The sequence below is a fragment of the Prionailurus bengalensis genome, chromosome D1 (genome assembly GCF_016509475.1).
Source record: "Prionailurus bengalensis isolate Pbe53 chromosome D1, Fcat_Pben_1.1_paternal_pri, whole genome shotgun sequence".
Lineage (NCBI taxonomy): Eukaryota > Metazoa > Chordata > Mammalia > Carnivora > Felidae > Prionailurus > Prionailurus bengalensis.
In genome coordinates, this window is record NC_057346.1 from 54,757,293 (window position 1) to 54,784,928 (window position 27,636).

Genomic DNA, 27,636 nt, shown 5'->3' on the forward strand with positions numbered 1-27,636 from the left:
AATGAGTCATTGTGGTTTCGTTTTCAGTCTTCTTGTGTTCTCATGCTCTACAATTAACTGTTTTCTACACACTAGTAATCACCAAGTTGATATTTATAGCCCCGATCTTTCTGCTCCTGATCCATGTATATGATGACTTACCTGTCAATACGTGGGTGTTCCACTCAGGACCTGAGGATGTCAGGAGTTCATCCTTTATCCTCTCCTCCAACTCCTACCAAACCCGCTTTTCTTCCTGTAGCCCTGTCTGGATAAATGTCACCAAACCAAGAACCTAGCAGTTCTCCTAAATTCCTTTCTTCACTTCAGATTTTATACCCAAGGAGCTAATATTGATCTTTTTTTTAAACACCTCTCAGAACCAGACCTCTTCTCTGTTTTCACTACTGTTGTTTTATTTGAGAACTGTAATTGCTTCCTAAATATCCTCTCTGCCTTTGACCTTGCCTCTTTTCAATCCATTTTCCAAACTAAACCTGCAGTTATAATTTTAAAAGGCAAATCACCATGACCGAACAGGGCTTAATCCATGGATATAAGAAAAGTTCAGTGGTAAAAGTTACCTATTTATATAATTTATGAAATCAATGTAAAATAGATTATGTATTGATCAATGATTTCTAGGAGAAAAATCATGATCATCTTAACACAATGCTAAAAAGTTTGATAAAAATCAACATAAATTTTTGGTTTAAGAAAATCTTAATTAACATGTTAATATGTTAAGGAATATTGCTCTCAAACCAACAGCATATTATACCTAGCAATAAAACATTACAAGCATTTCCATTAAAGGTAATAATTTGACTGTCATTACCATTATTTAAGATTATTCTGAAGTGTCAATCGATGCAATAATGAGAAAAAGAGGTGAGGGAGGTATAAATACTTGATAGGAACAGACAAAATTATCATTATTTGAAGATTGTATGGTTCCTTGAAAAACTGTTAAAATGAACAAGAGAGTTCAGAAAATTCGGCAATTATTATTATTTTTTAATTTAATTTTTTATTTAAAAAAATTTACATCCAAATTAGTTAGCGTATAGTGCAACAATGATTTCAGGAGTAGATTCCTTAATGCCCCTTATCCTATTAGCCCATCCCCTCTCCCACAACCCCTCCAGTAACCCTCAGTTTGTTCTCCACATTTATGAGTCTCTTCTGTTTTGTCCCCCCCCCCACCGTTTTTATATTATTTTTGTTTCCCTTCCCTTATGTTCATCTGTTTTGTCTTTTAAAATCCTCATAGGAGTGAAGTCATGTGATTTTTGTCTTTCTCTGACTGACTAATTTCGCTTAGCATAATACCCTCCAGTTCCATCCACATAGTTGCAAATGGCAAGATTTCATTCTTTTTGATTGCCGAGTAATAATCCGGTGTGTGTGTGTGTGTGTGTGTGTGTGTGTGTGTGTGTGTGTATGTATGTGTATATATACATATATATGTATATATGTATATATACACACCACATCTTCTTTATCCATTTATCCATCGATGGACATGGACATTTGGGCTCTTTCCATACTTTGGCTATTGTTGATAGTGCTGCTATAAACATGGGGGTGTATGTGTCCCTTTGAAACAGCATACCTGTATCCCGTGGATAAATGCCTAGTAGTGCAATTGTGCTGGGTTGTAGGGTAGTTCTATTTTTAATTTTTGGGGGAACCTCCATACTGTTTTCCAGAGTACCTGCACCAGCTTGCAAGAAAATTCGGCAATTATGACAGAAATATTTAAAAACTAATACATATATCAGCAATAATTAGTTAAGAAAAACAGTGGAATGAAGAAGCCATATATCATGGTAATAAAAAAATCAAAGCACCTAGTAATAAACTTAATTATAAATATGCATATCTATAAAACTTCACCATGAATCTAAAAGGAGATTTGAATAAAAGGAGAGACATTATACTGTGTTGGAAGATTTAATATTGTAAAGATATTAATTTTCTTCAGGCTAAGCCTATTATTAACAAAATCCCAATGAAAATAACTTTTTTTTAATGTGAAAGAAATCTATTTAAAAATTTATTTTGAAAAATGTTTGCACTAGTTTTCGGTGAGTCAGAATGCTCTACTGCCTTTTCCTTAAGAAAGGATTGAAGTCCTCCCCTGGTCTGCACCCTTCCTCCCCTGGGGGTCCTAGCTTGTGTTTGCATGACTCCCCAGCTCCCAGGATCATGCGTTGAGAGGGACACACTAGCTATAAACCTCGGGGGTAACTCTCCAGTCATGATGCAGACTTTAGAATGTCCTGTTTAAGATACAAAGTAAATGTTTTGAACAAAAACAAAAGAGAGAGAAGAAAAAAAAAAGGGAAAAAGTAAGAAAGTCAAGCCCATCTTTAGGAAAATAATGCCAAAAAAGTCTTTTCCTACCAGATATTAAGGTGAACCAGCCAGATACAATAATTAAAACATCACTAGCTAAAAAGCACACTTCAGAAATGCATCCAAATACATGTAAGGATTTAGTACATTAAAAAGCCTGTGCCTCCTATTGGTGGGGGTGTTAAGATAACTGTATCATTATGAAAACAAATCCAAATTCACAGTACATGAAGAAAAATTCCAGAAGGATTAAAAATTGTAATTTAAGAAGGAGAAAGTACAGGTGAATGTCAACAAAACTTCAGAGTAAGGAATGACTTTCTAAACATGAGACTAAAAGCAGAGCTCATAAAGGATGATAGATGTGGTTGTATAAAAATGTGAGTCTTTTACAGCAAAATTCACCATAAACTAAATTAAAAGACAGATGGTATAGGAAATATCCTTTTTTTAAAAAAATTTACATCCAAGTTAGTTAGCATATAGTGCAACAATGATTTCAGGAGTAGATTCCTTAATGCCCCTTACCATTTAGCCCATTCCCCCCCCCAACAACCCTCTAGTAACCCTCTGTTTGTTCTTCATATTTAAGAGTCTCTTATGTTTTTGTCTCTCTCCCTGTTTTTTATATTATTTTTGCTTCACTTCCCTTATGTTCCTCTGTTTTGTATCTTAAATTCCGCATAGGAGTGAAGTCATATGATATTTGTGTTTCTCCAACTGACTAATTTCACTTACCATAATACCCTCTAGTTCCATCCACATAGTTGTAAATGGCAAGATTTCATTCTTTTTGATTGCAAATACTCCACTGTGAATATATATATATATATATATATATATATATATATATATATATACCACATCTTCTTTATCCATTCATTCATCGATGGATATTTGGGCTCTTTCCATACTTTGGCTATTGTTGATAGTGGTGCTATAAACATGGGGGTGCATGTGCCCCTTTGAAACAGCATACCTGTATCCCTTGGATAAATGCCTAGTAGTGCAATTGCTGGGTGGTAGGGTAGTTCTATTTTTAGTTTTTTGAGGAACCTCCGTACTGTTTTCCAGAGTGGTCGCACCAGTTTGCATCCCCATCAGCTGTGCAAAAGTGATCATCTCTCTCCGCATCCTTGCCAACATCTGTTGTTGCCTCAGTTGTTAATGTTAGCCATTCTGACAGGTGTGAGGTAGTATCTCATTGTGGTTTTGATTTGTATTTCCCTGATGGTGGGTGATGTGGCGCATTTTTTCATGTGTCGGTTGGTCATCTGGATGTTTTCTTTGGAGAAGTGTCTATCATGTCATTTGCCCATTTCTTCACTGGATTCTTTGTTTTTTGGGTGTTGAGTTTGATAAGTGCTTTATAGATTTTGGATACTAACCCTTTATCAGATATGTCGTTTGCAAATATCTTCTCCCATTCTGTCGGTTTGCTTTCAGTTTTGCTGATTGTTACCTTTGCTGTGCCAAAGTTTTTATTTTGATGAGGTCCCAATAGTTCATTTTTGCTTTTGTTTCCCTTGCCTTTGGAGACATGTTGAGTAAGAGTTGCTGCGGCCGAGGTCAAAAGGTTTTTCCTGCTTTCTCCTCTAGGATTTTGATGGCTTCTTGTCTTACATTTAGGTCTTTCATCCATTTTAAGTTTATTTTTGTGTATGGTGTAAGAAAGTGGTCCAGGTTCATTTTTCTGCATGTCGCTGTCCAGTTTTCCCAGCACCACTTGCTGAAGAGACTGTCTTTATTCCATTGGATATTCTTTCCTGCTTTGTCAAAGATTAGTTGGCCATACGTTTGTGGGTTCATTTCTGGGTTCTCTATTCTGTTCCATTGATCTGAGTGTCTGTTTTTGTGCCATATAGGAAATATCCTTAACCAAAGGTTCAGATCCTTAATGTTCAAAGAACCTCCAAATCAATAAGTGAAAAATGAAACTGTATAATTGACCACAAAAGGTATTTTACACAAGAAAAATAAATCTCAAATGGCTAATAAACTAAAAAAGTTCAACTCTACTATTAGTCAAAGAAATGAAAATTAAAACCACACACAAAAAAATAAGGATAAATATATGCACTATTAACAAGGGTTAATAGATTCAAGCACTTTCAAACATTACTGGGTTCATCAACTCATACAGTCCTTGTAGAGGATATATAAAATCCATAAGGCAATGCTACTACTAGGAATGTATAACAAATAAATAATTAAGGGTACATATCCATGTATATAATAAGGATATATATGCCCTTAATAATCTTTAATATATAACAGGGCACTGTCTATAATAATAAAGCATTGGAAACAACTTAAGTGTCCAAAAATAAGGAATGTATGCAGCCATTTCAAACAATATAGAAGAATAGGAACAACAAAAAAAAAAACCTAAGGAAAGATACTTAAGATAAGAAAGTGATAATGGAAATGCAGCCAGTAGGGGGAAAGTATTAGCTGGACAACCTGGCACTAGAGTTCTGATAGGGAGGGACTGTTTTGACTTAGCAGAATAGCTTAGGAGCTCTTTGCAGTTTGGAGCAAAGCCAAAAGAGCCTTGAATTCCCTTGTGCAAAAGGGAAAGGGAATTGGAAATGAGTGCTTGGGAGTCTACATCTAGAGGAGATTGAAAAAGGTAGGAAGGGAGGGAAGCTGGCAGCTGGTCCTGTCATAGTGCCACATGGAGGGATGGCCTATGATAAGAATGACTAAGGGACTCAGAACTCCTTTCTGAAACTCAGTTTCAAGTTGTTCCCCAAGTTGTGCTTCAATACAAGCTATCCTCTGTTTGCCCCCAAATCTTTTAAAAATATTTGCTAATATACCACCTTGTTTAGGCCATATTTGGAGGAAAGAAGGGATTGGAGAAGTGTAGAATGGACAATGTGCCCAAGAGGTGAAATAAGGGGCAAAGATCAAGGCAGAAAATCAGTGCTAGAGATTGTCAAAGGGAGCACACCCCCACCTCCATCTGTAACCTCCCCAGAACTCTCAGAGATATTGGAAGGGAGTTGAGTTCCATGTCATTCATAGGATAGGGGTTTGAGCAGAATTCTTTTACATCTCAAAAGTTGGGGAGGGGAGACTCCAGAAGGTTAGAGGACCCTGTAAAGTACATGGAAGATTGGGGTGGGAAAATTCACACACACTCACACACGCAAAAACTGCTGAGAAGGATACACAGCCTACAAAATGATGCTGAGATTATCAGCAATATTTATTTTCTTCTTTTAGTCATCTGTATTCTGATTCTTCTGTAATGAATCCATATTACTTGTGTAATTTTTAGAAATAAAAATGTACTGAGGTAGAGAGCTGATTGGCGGTAGCCAGGGCTGGAGAGAGGGGGCAATGGGGAGTGCCTGCTTAATGGCTATGGGTTTCCTGTTGGGTAATGAAAGAGTTTTAGATCTAACAGAAGTAGGGGTTGTATGACACTGTGAATGTGCCAAATGCCACTGAGTTGTTCACTTTAAAAAGATTAATTTTATGTGACGTGAATTTGACTTAAATAGAGAAAAAAGAAAAAACATCTATAGAGGCAAAAATATACAACATGAATCAGACTCTGTCACTCTTCTGCTTAAAATCCTTCAGGGACATCCTAACTCTTTAACATGGCAGACAAGGCTCTTCCTGCCCTGGCCCTACCCCTGCTCCACCACAGCCACCCTTCCCCATCAACCTTACTCTCTAGCCATGCAAAACTGTGTGCACTTCTCTGAAGGAACCTATTCTTTCCTGCCTCCATGCCTTTGTATGGATTTTCTTTTCCTGGAATGCCCTTCCCTTAGTTACTTTCCACTCATCCTTCAAAACTCAACATCTCCTTTGAGAAGATTTCCCTGATTCCATAGTCAGGGGGTGCCTCCTCCCTGTAACCCAAGAATCTTTGGGACATTGCCCAATTTTTTTTCAGTTTATTTATTTATTTTGCGGGGGGGAGGGAGGGACAGAGAGAGGGGGAGAAAAAGAGAGAATCCCAAGCAGGCTCCACACTGTCAGCACAGAGCTTGACTCCAGGCTTGAACTCACAAACTGTGAGATCATGACCTGAGCCAAAATCAAGAGTCAGATGCTTAACCAACTGAGCCATCCCGGGGCCCCATGGGCCATTTCCCAATTTCATCGGTGTAGGGGACTGTGAACCCTTGAAGGACAGGGCCTGAGACTTTCTTCTCTTTAGCCTCAGAACCTGGCACAGGACAGAAGCCATGATAAATGTGAAATGAATAAGAACAGACTTAGTCATTGAAAGTGACCCTAGGCATGAAATTGAAAATGATCTAGAGATGTTTAACTGGCTTACTGTGATATTTGTCACAGAAGAATGGGAGATCTTTTCTTTTTCTTCTTACTTTTTATGAATTATTTAGGAATTGAAGCATAGATCAAAATTCCAAATAAAATGTCAATATAAATAGCAAAATGGTCCCAGATGGGGCTTAGATGCTTGCAGAATGCCGGTGGTCTCAGGAAAATAAAACTTAATTGTTCAAAAAAGCTCAAATAAAATACAATAGAAACTTAATTACTTTCACAAAATACAAAAACAAGAAAAACTCATGATGGGTAGTAGAGAAAAGATTTTTTTTGATACCTTGCTCCAAAACTAAGACATAGGATTGCTATCTTAAGATTTTTGTTAAAAAATACCTAAGTCTCACAGGATTTTAAGTCACTCTAAACCCCTAATGAAATAATGGGTCTAGGCAAAAACCATCAATGGGTGCTAGTTTTATTAGGTGGAAGGTTGATGTGGAATTTCATAATGTATGTGTCAGGCTGACACCGCTGAACCCCTGTTCAACCTTAGCATTATTGAAAGTGGGACAGCCAGACACTAACTGCCTCCTAATAAAATGCAGTAGGAAGTATACATCACCACTTTAGAAAAAATCTTGCCCAAAGGTTCGAAACTGATTTAATGTCTTGAATCACCAGTTTGTGAGAAATATAAAGGATAGAGAAGCCTGTTATATGACACCATAAAGATCTAAGAAATCAAATCAAGAAGATGGGAAATTCCAGAAGACAAAGGACTCCATTTCTTCAATAAATGAGTCATAGTAAGCAAAAGAAGAGGGAAACCATAGATTCAAGAAGATAAAGATTCAACTGATATAAATTTGAATAACCACAAGAAGATATTTTTGAGACAATCTGGGAAAATTTACATTGATTGGGTATGGATAGTATTTTATAAAATAATTTTTTGTTGTTTATTTTTGAGATAGCATGAGCAGGGGAAGGGCAGGGAGAGAGAAAGAGAGGGACAGAGGATCCAAAGCAGGCTCTGCACTGGCAATAACAAACCCAATGCGGGGCTTCAACCCCAGAACCGTGAGGTCATCACTTGAGCTGAAGTCGGACGCTCAACTGACTAAGCCACCCAGATGCCCTGGCTATTGATAATATTAAGGAATGATTGTTAACTTTATGTGTGATAATGATATTTATCACATCATCATGTTTTTAAAAACTTTCTTATTTTTAGAGATTGAAGTATTTATGGTGAGATGATATGATGTCTTGAATTGGCATTAAAAAGATTCCTAAAAAACGTATGTTGGGGTAGATGAAACAATGACACAGAATATTAATAATTGTTGCCTCTGGATGATAATGAGAACATGGATTCATTATACTATCCTTCCCCCTTTTGTGTATTAAAGAATAAACTTAACGTTCAGCATCCATGTGGCACTGTTAATAAGCCCATCTACTGAGTCAGGACTATGTCATACTAAATGGCATTGTTGGACCAAAGGGAATGTCTTGGACCTTGAAGTAAAAAAAACCCTGGGTTCAAATCCTAGCTCTGCTACTTACTAGCCCTGTCACCTTGAGCAAATTATTCACTTCTCAGAATTTGCTTGCTCATCTGTAAAGGGGGATAATATTACCTACTTCAGAAAGTTGGACGAGCAAGTAAGATGATATATAAAGTGTCCAGCACTTGCCCAGCTCAGAATAAACACTCTGTAAGTGTTAACTACCTTGTATTAATCCAGCTATTTATTTCCTTTCTTGTTTTCTGAAACATAAATTTAAATAATTCCAAAGTTGATGAAGTGAAAAGTGAAATCCCCCCAATTTCATTCTCCAGAGGAAGGAACTACCATTGACAGTTTGTTGCTGGTTTCTCTCCAGACTTTTTCTTTATATCTGTAAATATATAAAAGTACATTCATCCCTATACATATGGTGTGGGTTATTTTTAAACAAAAATGAAATCATGTATTACATATTGTTCTGCAATTTACTTTTTCCACATTGCAATATTCAGCGTGTCTTTTTGTCAGTTCATGTGGCTCTGTACATGTGATTTAGTAAGTAATGCCGTTCATATGCATTTGCTCCCAGGTGTGAGCATTCCTGTGAACTAGAATCCTACAGCAGAATTGTTAGGTCAAGGACACATGTAGTGTATCTATCTTCATAGTACCCAAAATGGTTCTACTGCCCCTCCACAAGTTATTGACTTACTTTCATATTAAGACCTATTGTCTATACATTTTTAAGTTGCATGCTGGGAGATACTGCCCTTACTGGTACCACTTATTTCTCAACAGGCACTGAAAATGTTTCAGAGGATAAATGTGTTGGATTAGCAAAAATCAGCCTCATGGAAAATAGCCGGGCTCCATTCTGCTATTTGTTCCCGTTAGAGGATAATGTGCTGCATGCTGTTTTCAAGGCTGAATGTAGCGGTGGATTGGATAAAATAAATGGGAGTCCTAGTTTTCTTTGTGAAAAGCCAGTGAAGATTATGTGAGGCAGGATCCTGAAAGAAAGCAGGGAATAAAAGCTCCTCTCAAAAGAGGTCCCAGCGGATGGCAGCTGTGAAAAGGTGGATGAGTAAAGAAAGAGGAAGTAAATCCTGCCTCAGTTCCCTGGGAAGTTCAAGATCTCACTTTTCCCTTCCGTTGTTCTAGTGACTTAGAGAGGACAATTCCAGAGAAAGATGGTTTTGAGAAGAAAAGAAATCCAAATGGAATTCAATTTGGTCTTACTTATGTAAGAGCACCTGTCATGTGGTGTACAATAGTCCCAGGCAGAACTCCCAAGAAAGACCACTTTGTAAACCATCCTGCTGCTGTGGGGAGGTCAACAATTGTCCTTTGTCCGTGCAGCCCTCCCATCACCCCACTATGGAATTGCTGGTCCAAACCGCTGCAGTAAGGTTTGGGCGAGGAGAAATTATTCCATTGTCTTTTAGAAATTAGATCAATAAGAGTGATGTCATTCATGATTTCCTTGGGTTCTGGCTGTTCCTGGTGTAGGAAATCATGTGCTGCCCCTTTGCTGCATATATTTCTCTAGATCCACAGGCAATATGGGCACATAGAAAATGACCCCATGTCAAGTGAGAATCTAAAGTTCCAAAAATCTTAACTTTTTTTTTTTTAGGTGAAGTAAAGTCAACATTTAGTATAGTGATTTCTAAAATAATACATGTAAAAACAAATAAGTAAATGTCTTAGTCTCTTTTGGACCTGGGGATAGTTTTTAAATCTAGGTTATTAATTCAATAAAACATGGATTTGTATTTGACCTTTAAAACATTTTTTCTCTTTGATTTCTTTTTTAGCTCTGGATCAAAGTCTTCTGCCGATCCATAGACAGGCGACCACAACAAATAACCAGTTTGCAAGTGAGTTTTAACATAGATATCTCCTTGATTTTTCTTTGACAGTTACCTTTAATTATTTCAGTAAACATTTAATGTCCCAGGTATACCGTCCTAGGTGCTAAGGATAAAGCAGAAGAAAACAACAAAAATTCTTGCCCTTGAGGGTTTACATGCTAGTGGGGGAAGCTTCATTCATTCATTTACTCATTTGTTGAACAAGTGTTTATTGATATTTTTTTTAGTGTTTACTTTTATTTATTTTTTGAGACAGAGAGAGCAAGTGTGTATGCAAGTGGGAGAAGGGCAGAGAGAGAGAGATGGAGAGAGAGAATCCCAACCTGGCTCCACACTCAGTGCAGAGCCCAATATGAGGCTCAATCTCACAACCGTGAGATCATGACCTGAGCTGAAATCAAGAGTCAGATGCTTAATTGACTGAGCCACCCAGGCGCCCCACATTTATTGATCCTCTAATATGACTAAAGCCTTAGGCCACACATTGTGCCTAAACAGGATTTTATCTCTGCCCTCAGAATACAGTGGGAAAAATAAGACATGTGTCCATTTTTCCCTGCTGCTCCCCATATACAAAGAGTACGGAAGAGTGGTTCAAAGGTGGTTTCTCAGAGGTGACAAGAAAGATGATACTGGAAGAACAAACTGATGAGGGGAAAAGACAGTCCAGGTGATGAGTAGTGATGAGACAGAGTGGGCCACAAGGCCCAGGACAGCTGAGGAGGTCAATGAATGCTGTTTAATGAATGACTGAAACTCCTCCAGGGGAACGTGAACTCTGAGAGGCAAGAGTTCTGGGAACTGCAAGTCCTTTCCTGTGGCTGGAATTTAAAGTGTGTAGGGATGACGGGCAGGAGATAGGGCTTGGGGAAAGAGGCAGGGTCTGGATGTGAGGTAGGCCTGGCTAAGGAGCTTTGTTCTGATGACAATTAGAAAATTCGTGGGGGGGTGCCTGGGTGGCTCAGTCGGTTATGTGTCCAACTTCGGCTCAGGTCAAGATCTCGTGGTCCGTGGATTCAAGCCCCACATTGGGCTCTGTGCTGACAGCTCAAAGCCTGGAGCCTGCTTCAGATTCTGTGTCTCTCTCTTTCTTTGCCTCTCCCCCACTTGTGGTCTGTCTCTCTCTCTCTCTCTCTCTCTCTCTCTCTCTCACACACAAATAAATAAATGTTTTTTAAAAAACTTAAAGAAAAAAATAAAATTCATGGATCATTTTAAATAGCATTATGACATGGTCTGGTTGTGTTTTATTCTTTTCTTAAGAAAAGTGTATTTTTAAAGCTTTATTTTTAAACAGTATTTTAAAAAATGATATATGTCTATTTTAGATGAACCTTTAGGGACTTTTTGTGTGAGCAATGATTTCATTATACTATTTCTGTAACTGGTACATTGCACATCTCTTTCTGCATCACAGTGGAAGAACCTTTCTCTCTCATTGGATTTGACACACAGAAGGCTCTCAGTAAAGATTTGCTGTTGTGAAATTCCACTCATGCTGGCAAGGGGCAGCTGGCTTAGATGAGGCCATGATCTGCCCCAAATATGCCACCCTGAGACACTAAAGCTTCACCACCTATCTGGGAATATTTAACAATTCCTTACTGCCACGTCATTGCCACTATATATATATTTTTTATCTCTTTCTAAAATTTTTACCATGGGAAAATTCAAATATTAATGTATAGGAAAGTAGAAAGGATAATATAATACACCCTCATGTTCCCATCACCCAGCATCAACAATTAACAACTCATAGCAGCCCATCTCATCTCATTTATATCCTTATCTCTCCCTGACCACTGCATTATTTTGAAGTAAATCCCAGACACCATATCTTTTCATGTGTCTCTAAAAGATAAGAACTTCTTTAGAAACATCCACAATTATTACAACTAACAAAATAATTTTTCTTTATTGTCATCAAATATACAGTATTCAAATTCCAATTGTCTCTCTTTTATTTAAATTGGCTTATGGAATCATGATCTGCACAAGGTCCACGTTTGCATGGAGTGGTGTTTCCTAAGCCTCTTTCAATCAACAGGTTCCCCTCTTTCCTCCTTCCTTCCTTCCTTCCTTCCTTCCTTCCCCTTGCTAGCTGTTTATTTAACCTTAGGCTAAGTTGAAAACAACACTTTAAGGGTGTCATTTTCCTTCCTGCTCCCTTCATTGTTTTTTTTTTAACCCCTGACAATTTTTGAGATAAAGAATTGTATCCCATTATTGCAAAATATTCTTTGAATTCGCAAAGTATATCTAATGTTGCCTGGTTGTTTCTAGCCTGCCAGCTTTATTCAAGTGCCAAGTGCATACTGATCATGCCATATACACAAGTGAATTCTAGAAAATATAATGTTGAACATGTTTTTAGAGAGGGAAAATGTTATCTAAACAGAAAAACAGTGGAGGATATCACAAAGAAAAATATCAATAGTGGGGTGCCTGGGTGGCTTAGTTGGTTAAACTTCCAACTCTTGGTCATGATCTCGTGGTTTATAAGATCAAGCCCCACGTCGTGCTCTGTGCTGACAGTGTGGGGGTCTGCTTGGGATTCTCTGTCTCCTGTCTCCTTCTCTCTCTGGTCCTCCCCTGCTTGCTCGCTCTCTTTCTCTAAATAAAAAAATAAACACTTTAAAAAGAAAAATATCAATAGAATTAAATATATGCTAAATTAGAATTTTTTGGCCAACAAACACAAAATGGAAGGACAAATGATGAGCTGAGGGGATAGTTGCCCTCTATGAGAGATATCAAGTTTGTAGCCTTAAACCATGTGATTGGGTCCAAATGGGTCCACTTACAAGATTACCCCAAATCCTGATTCTCTAGATCCCATCTTCCAGATTATCTGAAAGTTATGTTTTTCCACCCCCCCTCAGGATCCCCTGCCCCAATTATTCACTTAGAGGTGAGGGTGAGATTCTTACATTTCGTTCCTTTGTTCTATCTGTTGGTCTCACCATCCTGCTGCCCTATGGACCCCAGGAGCTATGCTGGGCCTCTGCTGACCTCATCTCTACCACCTGTTCCTTCCCTCCAGCAATCAGGAAAACACCCTTTACTTCTTATGACTGATGATTTTCAAAGGAGTTTCCTGCAGAAGAGCTGCAGGGCCCCTAATGACCCAGTTCTTTTCATTATGCCATAGTCCCTTCTCCCAGAACTCACAAGCACAGTTGAAGTCAGAGGATGATCAGGCCCCTGTGGTACCTAAAACGTACGTAGCCTGACTCCCAGCATCTGCTGCATAAAGTATTTCCTGGCTACAAGGAAGGAAGCGGATGCTGACAGATTAAGCAAAAAAGGAGTCTGTTCAAAGAACATTGGGCCGCTCGTAAAATTGTTGCAAAGACTGGAGGAAACAATCTTCGAAGAAAATCACCCAAAACCATGCAGCTCAACTGGCCTAATGAGAAAATTAAGGATGTTGCCCCATCACCACTCAGCAACTACCTGCTGCCAGGAGCTCAGTTTGACTGTCACCACTGTTGCCAGAGGCATCTAGCTTCTTCTGCATCAGGAACTCAACCTTACAGACCATCCTGTCCCCCCAACCACATGGCTCTGCTGCCACCCTCGCCAGCAAGAGGAGTGCATTATTCATCTTTTCCCCCTCCAAGCCCCCTTCCCCACCAGAATCCCACACAAGTGCATCTGACTGGAGGAGTGCAAGTCACATTCCTGTGTTCTTGCTGCAAAAGAACAGGAGAGGGAAGGAAGATTCTGTCTTCTAACTTGGTGGAACTTAAAAGGGAAAATCCTAACATCAGAAAGGTATTCAAAAGGTGCTTGGTACCCAAAGACCAGGACAGATGTCCACCAGAATGAATGACTTAGGCTGGGTATGTTGGGGTGGTTTCTCTGAGATAGAGTGGTCTTACATTTACTGATTAAAATATGGACTGGGTTAAATATGAAATGACATGCAAGGTTATTCATGGAGGCATTATTTGTAATAATAAAAAATTGGAAACTATTCAAATGTCCAGTAATAGAGATTTGGTTGAATAAAAATCATGGTACATCAATACATGCATGGAAGATAATGCAGCTGAAAATAAAGGAGGAGGCATGATCTTTAGAATGTAAGTAAGTGAAAAAAACAAGTGGAGAATAATATGCATAATAATTAATTTTTCTGTAAGAAAGGTTGGGGATATATATATAGGAATATGGGAATATATATATGGCTCAGCCATAGAAATTATCATTTTTTCTGGTAAAATGGGTCATTATTGGCAATTTCATACAATTCAACATAATATAGGCTGGAGGAGACATGGGTGAATAAGAGATTCTGCAAATACATTATGTATTTCTTACATTGGAATCATATAGATGTGTTTTACACATTCAAAACATTAAATTTAAAATGAACTCGTACGATTTTAAGACAAACTGAAAACAGTGTACCTGTTTATCAAGTTAATGATGTAGCTGCATAGAGAAGACAATTATTTGAAATGATTTCAAGTGATACTACAATATAGTATATTTGTTGTATGTACATTGTGGAATATATTTTAAGGGTAAAAAAATCTAATGCTTCATTGTACAGTTACATTGCTAGTAGTAGTCTTGTGTTAGCATTTTGAAACTATTTTTATATAGTATAGTATATAGCAATAAATTATGTTAATGTTATTAGGAACCAAGATTTACAGTGTAAGAGAAGTAAAATGTAAAATCAAAGCATTAATATAAATATTAATGTTAAATTTGAATTAGGAATGTAATATTAGGAATAATTAGAAATAACAGTAGAAATATTAAAAATTTGATATTAGAAATATGGTTTTTATTTTTTTCAAAAATATATCCTATTTCTGTGCTTTTCAGAAAGGCCTAGAAGGATTAAAACCCATGGACAATGAACAACCTGTGGTGTCCAGATTGTGGTCCCTAAATAACCTTTCCCATTTAAAGGACCCGGGACTTCTTGGATGGCTGATTCCAAGTCTGGGACAGTGCATGTACAAGATGAGGCAGGAACACCTTGCTGAGCCAAAAACTGTGAAGTTATCAAAGATCAGTGGGTTATATGGAAAGAACTCAAGAGCCCACAAGAAGGGGCCCCAATTGACCAAAAATGGGATAATTTAAGAATCTAAAAAAGTAGTGGTTGAATTTTATGGGAATGCATAGAATATATAAAAGCCTACTGAGTTCGTGGGGGAGGAAGAGTGCCAAAACAGACAAATTAACAAACTCATTGGATGCCATTGGTGGTAACTAGGTCACAATTCTTACTTTGAAAAATGGCAACTAAAGGGAAAAGAGTAAGCATTATGCTGCCTTTCCAATTAAATCTACATTTCAGGGTGACCAAATAGCTCTCTGAGGGCTATCGATGAGGAAGAGTTCTTCTTTACAGACAATTCCCAGCCAACAAGTGCAGAAGGAATGATGGAATTAGAAAAACCATCACTTTGCAATCCTAATGATATAACTGATTAAGGCAAAGATCAATAGTGGATGAAAGCATTGGATGAAAAACTTATGGAGAACTTTACAATGGAGAGATCTGGTTGACATCACCTGAATCTGCTGATCAATCTTTAGCAAGAGTAGGACAGCCAGATAACATGCATTTCTTGAGATGTCCCTTATGGAAAAACAAAAGAACGTGAATCCAATAGGGCTTTTAGAACTAACCTCCACTTACGTGAAATAAAGGAGGTAGAGGCTCAGATTTAAGTGCTGCTGTGAGGACATGAATGGATAAACTCAAAATATGAGATGTTCTTTTTTTTTTTTTTTCTTGAGAGAGAGACAGAGCATGAGCTGGGAGGGGCAGAGAGAGAGAGAGACACAGAAGCCAAAACAGGCTCCAGTCTCCAGGCTGCCAGCACAGAGACTGATGCAGGGCTCGAACCCACGAACTGTGAGATAGTGACCTGAGCCAAAGCCAGATACTTAGCTGACCGAGCCACCGAGGTGCCACCAGAATATGAGATTCCATAAAACAACTGAACATCAAGTCAATGGCATGAAGAAAAAAATGGTGGGGCAAAGTGGGGAGAGACTATTCTAAATTTTAAGACACTCGAACATAACCATCAAATGCAATGTGTGGACCTCATCTGGATCCTGAGTCTAAAAAAACCAACAATAACGAAGATATTTCTTCAGTATCAGAGAACTGTGAAAATGGTGTAAGAATTAGATGATATCAAGGAATTGTTACTTTTGTTAGGTGTGTTATGTAAGAAAATATTCGTATATTTTAGAGATGCAAAATGAAACATCTATAGACAAAATTACATGAGGTCTGGGATTTGCTTTAATTTTTTTTTTTAATGTTTTATTTAGTTTTGAGAGAGCGAGAGAGAGAGAATAAGTGGGAGGGACAGAGAGAGAGGGAGACACAGAATCTGCAAAGCAGGCTCCAGGCTCTGAGCTGTCAGCACAGAGCCCGATGTGGGGCTCAAACTCATGAACCCAAGATCATGACCTGAGCCAAAGTTGGACGCTTAACCGACTGAGCCACACAGGCGCCCCTAGGATTTGCTTTAAAAATGGTTCCACAGTAGGGAACCTGGCTGGCTCTGTTGGAAGAGCATGCGACCCTTGCTCTCAGGGCTGAGAGTTCAAGCCACACATTGTGCACGGAGCCTACTTTATTTAAAAAAATTTGTTTTTAATTTATTTTGAGAGAGACAGAGAGAAGGTGTGCGGGGGAGGAGCAGAGAGAGAGAGAGGAAGAAAGAGAATCCCAAGCAGGCTTTGCGAGGTCAGTGTGTGGAGCATGACACAGGGTTCGAACCCACAAAACAGATCATGACCAGAGTCAGTCGCTCAACCAATGGAACCATCCAGGCTCCCATAGGGCCTAATTTAAATAAATAAAAAAACAAATAAAATGCTTCTGCAGAAAAAGAAGGATAGACAAAGCAAGTGTTGTCAAATCCTAATAACTGCTGAATCTGAGTAATGGGTATATACTATTCTTTTTAATTTTTTTTTTTGAAATTTTCCATAGTGAAAAGATAATGGAGACAGGCAAAATAGAAATCAATTCAGCCTAATCTTTGTATACCGATGGAGCACATACATGGAAAAAGTTATGGCAAAAGAGACTGACTTGCAGTCACTATCAGAGTGAAGGGGGAGTCACAAGCACCTGTGATGTCAGCGATCACGCCTTGAATGATGTGACCTTGGCAGGAGGACGGGCTGTTGGTGGGTTTAGCAATTCTTTCTCACGTCTCCTTTTTCCTAACACCTGAGGTGGCATCTCAGCACATCCAAGTAGAGTACAGAGCAGTGTGCAAGGTTCTTTTGCATCCAAAAAATGCTAATCACACTTGATATCTTTGCTAATTCACTGGGGAATAATTTTGAGTTCCATAAGTACATCTCAAGATTTAAATGGAACTGGGAAGAATTTAACAAGCATGTTGATTCTGTACGGATTGCCCCTCATCCCACCTCTCCTGACACTTCCTCTCTGACCATCCTGTTTGAGTAAGGGTGCTGGGTGAGGGAAGAAGAAACATTTTTTTTAGAGGAAGGATTACAAAAATTGGGGATGCAACCACAGCCAAGTGTGTGACCACTCTGCATTCCAGAATGTGGGGCAGGTGGATATCATCAATTGACCAGCCCTCTTGCCCACTGGACTCGGCTTCTTGCCACACTACTCCAGGCAGCACCATATGGATGAAGTCTTCCTACTTGAAATGTCTTCAGACTGAATTGTAAAGCATTTGCCTTGCTGCTTTTTAATTTCTACAGTGGAACAAACAAGAAGAAAAATATCTTGAATAGAAACTCAAGGAATTTGGATTAGATTAAATGTGAAGAACAGCCTCACGTGAGGAAGCTGAAATGTGGAATAATTATGGCACTTAGAAAGATTATGATACTTTTTCTAAAACATCTATTAAAACTGGACAGATTCTAATTGTCTGGGATGGTCCAGGAATGATGAAGTTGACAACATGTCGTCTTTTGGCCTGTGTCAGGGCATCTAGCATTTTTGCCTGCCCAGCATCTTTTTCCCATCCTCCTTCTAACAGAAAATTCTTTCCTTTAGAGAAATGTACGTTTGGGAAGGAGCTGCTGCGTCCCTTCTACATTTGGTTTTAACTGTGCCCGAAGCAAGATTCAGTCCTGGAGAATTTAAATGTGAGCAACAGGGGTGCCTGGCTGGTTTAGTGGGTAAAGTGTGTGACTCTTGATCTTGGGGTTGTAAGTTCAAGCCTTATGTTGGGTATAGAGATTACTTAAAAATATAATCTTAAAAAAATAGATACGTAGACAAATAAGTAAATAAGAACAACGATAAATTGCCTCCTCCTCCCCCTTAGTTTGGATTGTGCTAATGTCATTTCCAAGGAAAGAAAGTCTTGATTAGCATGGCATGTGAGATGCTTCATTCATTCCATTAACATTTATTAAGCTGTTGCAGTCTTTTTGACACCCTGGATATACAGAAAGGAAAGACAACCTTTATTTCAAGGTGTTCACAGTTAAAGAGACAGTTACGATACAGTAGTTATATAATAGATGACATAGTACTTAATAGTTCCAAGCACTATTTTAAACATTTTGCATATACTAACATTAAATTCTTACAACAACCCTTTGAGATAGGTTCTGTTACTTTTTTCATTTTTGACACAGGGAAAGTGAGGCACAGAGAGGTTAAAGGAAATTGCCCACATTTACCCAGTTCAGGAGCTGAAGATCTGGGATTTAAACCAGGGTAGCCTGGGTTTTAACCACCACATTCTAGAGCTTTATTATCCCTAAGGATCAATGTTGGAATTATCCTGGAGAAAAATCAATAATAATGGCTACCATTCAGTAAGTGCTTCCTATGTACCCAGGTGCATTTCTGCCTTAACACATGAAGGCTTTTGAAAGATTTAATGCAGCAAAGATTAGGAGCCTCAGGGAACTGAGGCTCAGAGAGGTTAAGTGACTTGCAGAGATCACCCAGCGAAATGGCAAAGGGTGAATTTGGTCCGGTCATGTTCACTTACAAAGCCTTTGCTCTTTCTGTCACATTTCCCTCAAGGACCTTACCTTCCAGCTTTTCCACCAGAGGACGCTGTTCCTGGTCTGCACGTGGTCATCTTCTTGTAGCTTCACATGGTGAGGAGAGAGAGGAAGCAAGCCCTATCTTGTCTCTTCTTATCTCAGATGCTTATGACTGGCTGCCACTGACTGGGAAAGAGAATCTACACTGGGAATCCTCTAACATCAGAGAGTAGGTCATATTTTGCTCCCAACAGTACTCTTGTAATTTGCGTATATACCTTGCAACCTGACTCCTGAGAATATATCTGCTCAGTAGGGGAGAGATTAAGAAGCTCGGTGTAAGTGTTCCTTTGGGAAAATAAAAAGGATGTTATTTATTTATTATTGTGGCAGCCATTCAAATGTTGAAGGAGGAGAAACTTGCTTTTGTTCTGCTTCCTGCCTTCAGGCCAAACATGTGAATAAGGCTCTTGGATAAGGTATGTGTCAGGTGTCCTGAAGACCAAGTGCCTATTTCATTAGAAGACCAGGCATTGGAGGCGGTATTTTGGTGGGAGATTTTCTGTGATCCACAGTAGGCACTTTTGTCTAGTAAAACCACCCCCAATATAGAAGAGGCTCTGATGCACCTTCATGGAACTAACTCGGGATTAACTTCCAGAAAATTTATCAGCTAAGGCACACTTGGGAACTCCTGCATGCAAAGTTTATGGGTGCTTACTAAGCACTTTAGGTAGATCAACTAATTAAGTCCTTACAACAACACCATTTACAAGTGAGAAAAATGTGACACTAGAAAAGAAAGAACTGCCAATGGAGTTATAGATGTTTATCAGGAGGCAGTGATGGTTGCTAACAAACCCATTTCTTCTAGGCACATATGGTATCATTTAATTAAATAAAGTGTAAAGCTGTGAAATAGAAGTGTAGAAAGTTGAAATATTATTTCTATGAAAACTAGGTTGAATGTTTTGGGAAGACCTGAGAAAGGTGTTCCCTCCAAAAGTGCTATTGAATTAGGTATGAGCAAGACCACGCTCTTTCCTGTCTCCATGACTGTGCCTGTCACAGCTGATTAGAAGGTCTTGGGGCGCCTGGGTGGCGCAGTCGGTTAAGCGTCCGACTTCAGCCAGGTCATGATCTCGCAGTCCGTGGGTTCGAGCCCCGCGTCGGGCTCTGGGCTGATGGCTCAGAGCTTGGAGCCTGTTTCTGATTCTGTGCCTCCCTCTCTCTCTGCCCCTCCCCCGCTCATGCTCTGTCTCTCTCTGTCCCAAAAATAAATAAAAAACGTTGAAAAAAAAATTAAAAAAAAAAGAAGGTCTTTCTCACCTTTTCCTCCTCCGAATGCTTCCTCCAGGATGACTTCTTCTTCTTCTTCTTCTTCTTCTTCTTCTTCTTCTTCTTCTTTGGTTTAAACAACAGAAATTTATTTTTCACAGTTCAGGAGACTGAGAAGTCCAAGACCAAGGTGCTGGCTGACTTTGCTCATAGTGAAGACCCTGTTCCTGGTCTGCACATGGTCGTCTTCTCCTTGTAGCTTCACATGGTGAGGAGAGAGAGGAAGCAAGCCCTCTCTTGTCTCTTCTTATAAAGACGCTCATCTTAAAGAAGATGTGGTATTACTCGGCAATCAAAAAGAATGAAATCTTGCCTTTTGCAACTACATGGATGGAACTGGAGGGTATTATGCTAAGTGAAGTTAGAGAAAGACAAATATCATATGACTTCACTCATATGAGGACTTTAAGAGACAAAACAGATGAACGTAAGGGAAGGAAAACAAAAATAATATAAAAACAGAGAGGGGGACAAAACAGAAGAGACCCATAAATATGGAGAACAAACTGAGGGTTACTGGAGGGGTTGTGGGGGGGGGGATGGGCTAAATGGGTAAGGGGCACTAAGGAATCTACTCCTGAAATCATTGTTGCACTATATGCTAACTAATTTGAACGTAAATTAAAAAAAAATTTTTTTTTAATTAAAAAAAAAAAGAAAGACGCTCATCTTATGCTGAGGGCCCCACCCTGACAACCTAATTACTTCCCAAAGCCTCCATCTCTAAATATCATCACATTGGTGATTAGGGGTTCGATGATTTTGGGGGTACATAAACCCAATAGCATAGGTCAAAATAAACTTGGCAACTGAAGTCAAGTCATTGCAAATTCTTTATATAGTTATTGTCTCAGTCACCAGGTCACTTTTTTTTTCAACGTTTATTTATTTTTTTATTTTTGGGACAGAGAGAGACAGAGCATGAACGGGGGAGGGGGCAGAGAGAGAGGGAGACACAGAATCGGAAACAGGCTCCAGGCTCTGAGCCATCAGCCCAGAGCCCGACTCGGGGCTCGAACTCACGGACCGCGAGATCGTGACCTGGCTGAAGTCGGATGCTTAACCGACTGCGCCACCCAGGCGCCCCTCACCAGGTCACTTTTAACAGCTCTCTCCCCATGCCACACTAGGATAGTGAATTGACCATTTAACCCTTTGATGACTGAAGAAATGTTGTAGGCCTTTACCTCCTCACTTTATTCTTCCTCTCACCACGTCCATTGCTTCCTTTCACCCACATGCCACCCCTCTACCAAAACCCTTGATTCTGAAACCTCATATGGCATTTAAGTTTCACTCCAAAATGAAAATTCTCTAAAAAACTTCTTTGTATTCTGTCATTTGAGGTCCTGCCCTTTCTTACTGTCCTCCAAGATGACCTCTTCTAAGAAGCCTTCTCTGGTAGCCTGAGTTTTACCAGTTTGGCTACTCATAATGGCAAGCTACTTACTCTCTCTGAGTCTTGGGAGTCTGCATCACTGAAATGGAGATAAGATTATCTACCTTGCAGGTCTGCCATGGAGATTAAGTGAGATGATGCTTGTAAAGTTACTCAACAAATGGTAATCATTGTGATGTGTTTGGTCCCATGCTAGGGGCTACAGAGCAGATGAACGAGACAGCCCCTCCCGCAAGAAGCTGCAGATGAGCACATGACTGTCTGCCTGCTTTTGGCTTCAATTGCCCTGTAGTGAGCTGAAGCAGATTTTCACAAATATAAATGGAGACTTTTCTAGATGTTTTTAGACACCGACACCATTATGTCATCCAAGTTCTCAGTTAGCATTTGAATAATGCATCCTGAAGGCCTGAAGGGCATCACCACAGAGCCTTTCCAGATATGACTTTCTTATACGTCCTCACAAAATGATTTGTTCTGATGCTTAAAGGGCCATCAGAATGGCTTTAAGGGAAATAGGTTGTGATTCATGGAAGCCACATGGAGAAGACTCTGGAATCTTTTCTCGCTGAGTTCAAATCATGGTTCTACTGGCTATTTGACCCCAGAACAGTTATACAATGGCTCTGAGTATCAATTTTCTCATCAGAAAAGTGGGAATAATAATTCTTATTTCATAAGAGGGTAAGCAAGCAGACTGAGATGAAGCGTCAAATGTTCGGTACAGTGCTTGGCAGATAGTCCATACCTAATTCATGTTAGTTTCCTAATAGGTGAATTTAAGTAGGTAGGAATGTAGTGGGTGCACATCTAAACTGAGAGCTGAGAGACTTCAAGCAGACCTTCTTCAGTGGTTTCTTTGTGCCACTGTCACAAAGACTGTAGTCTGGGCAGCCCATGGGTCTGACCTTGCACTTGGTCTCTTTCCAGTTTTCCAGTAGAAATGACTAATAATCAAATTATTATTCCATTATTTAAGTTGTGGGTTTCTCTTGAATGAGGTAATCAGCTTCTGGGAGCCTCCATTCCTCTGTTTATAGCAGCTTGCAGATGCAAGGGCCTTGCAAGAAACAATGAAAGGAATAGAACTAATGAAATGCATCTGAGGCAGCACGGATACTCATAGGTACCTGATGAAATGTGGTTACTAATAGCATAGCAGGAGACCTTCTTTTTGAAGTATAGTTGGACCAGTTGATTCAAAAAGTTGATTCAGGCAGGAAATATTAAAAAAAAATCCCTCACCATGCCCTACCAGTACCACTAAGATCATCAAACCTGTTAATTTCATCCCTCATGGTAGCTCCCATCCCCACTCCTGGCCTGTATGGTAGATGTGAATCACCACCTCCAAAGGCTACAAATACTACTCCAGGCATAAAGTTTGGTTTGCAACTTTGCAGGCTTTTCTGCTCACAGAGACCACGTACGTGACCACAGGCTGAAGTCGGAGGAGAAGGGAGTGGGGGTGGCCCTCACCATGGACCACAGAAGAGGAAGATGTGGAGAAATCTGAAAGGAGGAGGTGGTTGGGGAGAACTGGAGGGAGGTGGAACCATGAAGTGGGAGCTACTTCCGTGGCCAGCTGTTCCTCATGCTGCTGAGTGCAGCAGGGCATCGCAGCCTGCAGAACTGGGCTGGTCCTGAGCACCTGGTTTGGAATGAGCACTTTTGCCCTGGAGGCCTTGGCAAGATTTCTTTCCCCATCCGACCCTTCCCATGTTGGCAACATTGACTCTTGTAAGTCCCAGAATGTGGGGTGAAGGGATGTGGCCTCCTGGAGAGGTTATGGTGTCTTGAAGGGAAACCCCTTGTCTCCTTGTCAAAGTGATACTGAACTGAACCAGTTTGGCCTTGCCTCCATGTTGGGATGGCTGGGGAACACCCCACTATGTTAAGCATATTGTAAATTATAAACTCTATTGACTTAGGGCTCTGTGTTTCTTTTTTCTTTTCTTTTCTTTTTTAAGTTTATTTATTTATTTTGAGAGAGACAGAGAGAACGTGAGCGGGGTGGGGGGTGCAGAGAGAGAGAGGGAGAGAGAGAATCCCAAACAGGCTCTGCGTTGTCAGCAGCCCCCCAGTGGGGGGCTCGATCTCCCAAAACTGTAAGATCATGACCTGAGCTGAAATCGAGAATAGGATGCTCAACCGACTGAGCCACCTAGGTGCCCTGTAGAGCTCTGTGTTTTTGAGTCAAACTGGAGCCTACCTCCACTCTGAACTGGAACCATACAGTTAAGGCAAGATCCACCTGCTCATATTATAATCAAACACACACTTCTGATTTAGTTGTTCTTGCAGTTTAAAATTAGACGTTGTTGTCAGAAAAAAAAAAAAAGAAAGCAGCTGTGTTTCAGTGCTATTCAGATCTGTGACTGACCCAGTTTTCAAAAATTAAAAATGTGGCATTGGTATTCATCACATCTTTGCGCCTTGCTCACATTCTTAAGATGAGCATTGAGAAGTGTTTTCTGAGCTGTGAGGCTATGGAAAAGAAAGGGCCTTGACCATCCCTCCAGCAAAATTCCAGAGGTCCAGATCTTGCTGAGATTTACCTTCACATGCTGAAAGGAAGATGGCAAAAGAGACCTCTCCGAAGGGTAACAAGGAAAACCATAAAAACCAAAATTATCATGGAATTGTTTATGCCAATGTTCTCAATATTTTTGCCACCACTACCCTCATGATAGAAGAGAGCTACAGAGTTGAAACCTTACTCAACCCTCCCCTCCCATCCCTGTGTGCAGAGGATCTGGCTGCCAGGATCCTCCCCCAAGCCTTGTGAGAACGTTGGTGGTTTATTCTAAAGATACCAAATGAATTAGGACTGTCCTCTGTGTCTGGTCTTTAGGATTTCCAGAGTGCCTGGTTATCTGCGTGCTTGTTATATAAAGCACAGCTCTCTGCCTTCCCCAGTGGGAGTTACAGGCGGCTCCCCTCTTGTCCCATACTCAAGCATGTGTACACCATCAAATATGAGCGGACATTTAAGGAAAACAGTAAAGACAAGATAAACTAACAGAAACGAGTAGTAACACTAGAGGAAGTCAAGATAACTCAGGGGGAACAAACAAACAAAAAAACTAAGGAAATGCATTTAAAAGAATCATCTGGGGCGCCTGGCTGGCTCAGTTGGTAGGTATTTGACTTCGGCTCAGGTCATGATCTCATGGTTTGTGAGTTCGAGCCCTGTGTCAAGCTCTATGCTGACAGCTCAGAGCCTGGCACCTGCTTTGGATTCTGTGTCTCCCTCTCTCTCTGCCCTTCCCCTGCTCGAACTCTGTCCCTGTCTCTCTCTCAAAAATCAGTAAACATTAATAGAATCATTTGGGGGTGCCTGGGTGGCTCAGTGGCTTGTGTGTCCAACTCCTGATTTCAGCTCAGGTCATGATCTCAGGGTTTGTGGGGTGAAGGCCATGTTGGGTTCTGTGCTGACAGCACAAAAGCTGCTTGACTCTCTCTCTGCCCCTCTTCAGTGTCCTCTCTCTCTCTCTCTCTCAAAATAAGTAAATAAACTAAAGAAAAGAAAAGAATCGTCTAATGCTCATAAAAGATGGTGCATCCACAAAATAAGAGCAGGTTGTTATGAAAAAGCAAAAACTCAGAGTACAAAATGAAGGCTTTCCTAAAGGTGACAACAGTCCTAGTAGTTTCTATGACATCACCTAAAATGATCTGTGAAGCAAAAAGGAAGTTTCCTAAACTATCAACTGCAAAAAGAATTTTGATTCAACCACAAGGGACTGCATTATCTTTCTATGCTCTCCTTTGCAAATGATATTACAAAATCGTTATCCTATGAAGAGGGCTATCAAAAAGTAAGCAGCTAAAAGTTATAGTGAGAAAAAAGCATATAGAGGTACGTCATGTGGTGAATTAATAACAAGCTTTGCTTTTCTCTGGCTGTGAGCCTTCTAAAAGTTGTGCTGTGCTATAATTTCTTTTCTTACTCTGAATAAAAATGTACCGTCAGCTATAATTTTGTATTCATAGTTTAATATCCTTTTTTTCATGTGTGTGTTGCCAAAGCGAGTGCAATATTCTTTTTTTCAGGCCCCACAAAACCTGCATGTACCCCTGGCAGTGAGCTCCATGGCCTGTGGATAGAACCGAGAAGATGGCAAATGAACTGCAGAAGGATGTATGTATACTATCAGATTGCAATTCAGATACCATCAAACCTATATGGCTCACACTATTTATTGTGTATAGCTACATGTACAGGTAGTAAAAGTGTGAAAACATACACTAGAAGATACACACCATTTGTGAGAATAGTGGCCTTGGGGTCTGGGGTGCTCTACTTTGTACTTATTTTCTGAAGCAAGAATGAAAAAATGTTACCACATTTGAGCGATGGATACATGGATATGCTATTATTCCCAGTGATTTTTCTCTTTTCTATTCATTTTAAAAATTTTTTGATGTTTTTATTTGTTTTTGAGACAGAGAGAAAACATGAGCTGGGGAGGGGCAGAGAGAGAGGGAGATTGGAAGTGAAGCAGACTGTGCACTGACAGCAGAGAACCCAATGCAGGGCTCAAACTCACACCTCATGAGTGATGAGATCATGACCTGAGCTGAAGTCAGATGCTTAGCTGACTGAGCCACACAGGCTCCCCTCTCTCTTCTATTTAAATTGTACAGTTGTAAAGTCAGATTCCCTCCAAATTTGGGGGAAATTGTCAAACAGTCTTCTGGCGTCCTGTATCTCTCAGGACACATTTTGTCAGTCAGATGGCATCCTTTGCGGGTGACCTGTTTTCCTCTCTTTATCCTTGTGGTGCTACTCTTTCATGACAATCTGTCAGCCTGTAGACGAGTCCCTCATCATGCTGGGCTTTTGTGAACTTTCCAAACTGAGAACCCTGGTCCTTCAACTCCAAGTATTTCTATTCTATTAGTTCTCTGTCAATTTTATCCTTGCCTTTTCTGTTCTCTTGCTGGAACTCCTGTTAGTCAAATGGTAGACTTTCTATTTTTGCCTCACATTTTATGTAGGCATTTCCCCCTATTTTATGGAAGGTTTCTTTTACCATCTTATAACACTTTCATTAAATTTTTGGCAATTATATTTTTAAGTCCCAAGATTTTTTACCTTTTTCATAACATCCTGTTTTTATTTTGTAGATGCTCTGTCTTCTATGAAGATATTAATGAAATGTTTTTAATTATACTAGCTGTTTCTTTTTTGTGTTTTTTTGTGGTTGGGTAGTTTAAAAGTATATACCAATGTGGATTTTTCTTTAAAGGGTGAAAAGGCAGTGAGGGTCTACCCATTACAAATTCAAATCTTGCAATACAGATACAAAAACATTTCAGGATTCTAAAATATATTTTCAAAAACTCAGAAGAGAAACCTGAATGCAAACAAAGTGGAAAAAGTTTATTCAAAAAGTTGATAAAACTCTAATTTTATCTAATTTATCTATTTAGATATTCTGATATCTAATTTTTAAAATTGTATTTATTTTTGAGAAAGAGACAGACAGAGCAAGTGGGGGAGGGGCAGAAAGAGAGAGACAGAGAGAGAGAGAGAGAGAGAGAGAGAGAGAGAATCCCAAGCAGGTTCTGCTTGTCAGCACAGAGCCCTGTGTGGGACTCGAACTCACAAACCACGAGATCATGACCTGAGATGAAACCAAGAGTCGGATGTTTAACCAACTGAGCCACCCAGGCACTCCATCTAATATATAATTTTTAACTGAAATCTGGAAATATGTTTCTGAAGGTTTCAGTAAAATAAGTGAGAAATTCGAGTCCTGATTTGGATGTGTATGCAACTTCCTACAGACTGTGTTACAGTATATGTTGGGTCTTTGTTTCTAGTTCCCAGCACAAAGCTCCTAAAACTGTCAGAATTTCCTAAGTGATAGGAATGCCTTTTGTTGTTCTTTATGAGCCCCTTTCAACCACA

The 27,636-nt window shown here is 39.6% G+C and overlaps 1 long non-coding RNA gene across 2 annotated transcripts in view; it reads left to right on the forward strand.

The window, feature by feature from the left end:
* The window catches only part of LOC122483299, a 38,498-nt gene extending 17,874 nt beyond the window's left edge, over positions 1-20,624 (forward strand). The window contains exons 2-4 of one of the 2 annotated variants that reach the window (XR_006297379.1): positions 9,932-9,994; positions 19,017-19,208; positions 20,419-20,624. This is a non-coding gene — a long non-coding RNA (uncharacterized LOC122483299). Of the gene's footprint in view, positions 1-9,931; positions 9,995-19,016; positions 19,357-20,418 lie in introns of those variants that run through there. The other variant, XR_006297380.1, reaches the window with a different exon arrangement.
* Positions 20,625-27,636: the final 7,012 nt, after the last annotated feature.